The sequence below is a fragment of the Equus quagga genome, unplaced genomic scaffold (genome assembly GCF_021613505.1).
Source record: "Equus quagga isolate Etosha38 unplaced genomic scaffold, UCLA_HA_Equagga_1.0 HiC_scaffold_9849_RagTag, whole genome shotgun sequence".
NCBI classification, from domain to species: Eukaryota; Metazoa; Chordata; class Mammalia; order Perissodactyla; family Equidae; genus Equus; species Equus quagga.
The window spans coordinates 1-1,449 of NW_025795082.1; the positions used below are offsets into that span (position 1 = coordinate 1).

The 1,449-nt window shown below is 70.2% G+C and overlaps 1 pseudogene; it reads right to left on the bottom strand.

Moving 5' to 3' along the window:
* Positions 1-7: 7 nt before the first annotated feature.
* On the bottom strand, positions 8-1,346 carry LOC124232664 (heparan sulfate glucosamine 3-O-sulfotransferase 4-like; annotated as a pseudogene).
* Between the last annotated feature and the right edge of the window lie 103 nt (positions 1,347-1,449).

Here is a 1,449-nt window from a genome sequence, read left to right on the forward strand (position 1 = left end):
CAGGGGCCACCGGGGTCCGGAGCCAGGTGTCCCGAGCGCCCCCGCTGACGCTCGCAAGCCCCCAGCCGTCGGCCCCGGGGCAGGGGGCTGCTTGGAGGGCTCCGGGGGCTCCCCGTGGCTAGCGTTGTCCGGCGGCGGCGCGGAGGGCTGCGAGGGGGTGCCGAGGCGCACGGGGGGCGGCAGTAGAGAGGGTGGCGGCGGGCTCGGCGGCTCCTACAGCACCACGGGGAACTGCAGGGTGCCGGAGCCGCCCAGGAGGCTGTAGCACAGGTAGGTGACAGACAAGGACAAGGCGCAGAGAAAAAGCAGCTTGCGCGCCAGGCAGCGGCGGCGCGGCGAGAGGTGGAGGCGGAGGAGGTGCGGGCCACCGGGTCATCGCGGCTCCGGGCTCGCTGCGGCGGCGGCGGCGGCAGCCCCCGGCGCTGCCCGGACATGGTTTCAGCCGCCGCCAGCGCCCCCGCCAGCCGCCCAGGCTGCATAAAGCGACGCCACTGCACCCCCGGCCCTGGCCGCTGTCTCGCTGCGCCGGGGAAGAGCCCGGCTGCATGATCCCCCTCCCCACTCTTCCCGCGCAGTCCGGGTGGCCCCCCACCAGCCCCTCAGCCTCCGGCAAGGGGACCGAGAGGGGCGCGCGGACCCGCCGGCTGCACCTGCTCCGTCTGCAGCGCCCCCGCTTCCCCGGCTCCGACGCGGCTCCTGCTTCAGCCTCTGCCGCCGCCGCCGCACCCTGTTGCAGCCCCGAGTTCCTTCCCCGCTGCTAACTTTCTGCGGGGAGAGAGAGGCGCGGAGGGGAGGCAGAGGGGCCCGGGCGCGCGGTCCGCGCCGCCGAGGGAAGGGGGAGTGCGTCTCGCGCGCGCCTGCGGAGTGGGACGCGGAACAGAGGCGTGCGCTACGCCTGGGGCACCCGGCAAAGCGGAGATCCTGCCCCCTTCCCCGCCCCGCACCACATTCATGCTGGAGAGGTTGCCCGCCCAACCCCGCGTGCGTCCCCTCCCCTGGGAGCCTGGGACGCCAGTTTCTCCTTCCCTCTCCGGATACTTTCAGAGACTTAGAGCCCGACGCCTGCCGCCAGTGCCGCCCAACAGGAAGCTGGGGGCCACAAGGTGGTGAGCTCTCGCTTCCCCTTTTCTCATGGGACTCCAGGCAAACTCGGTCCATCCGTGACCCGCCCTTCTCCCTTCCTGGACATCCTCCTGCCTTTGACCCAGGAGGAATTTCTTGTCTGTACCAGGATTCCCATGCCAACTTCCATCTTTCCAGCCTCCCCATCTTAGCCTGAAGCTCCTGATTGGTGGAGCTTTGACACAAACCCCCAGATTTCCTTGCCCTAGAGCTTTTGCCTCTGTCCCGCCACCGGTTGACTACGCTTTATGCTCCCAAAGGAGAGGCTGTCTCCTCCTCAACACCCTGAACCACAGATGCACATGCGCCCCTTGGGGGCCATTGCCG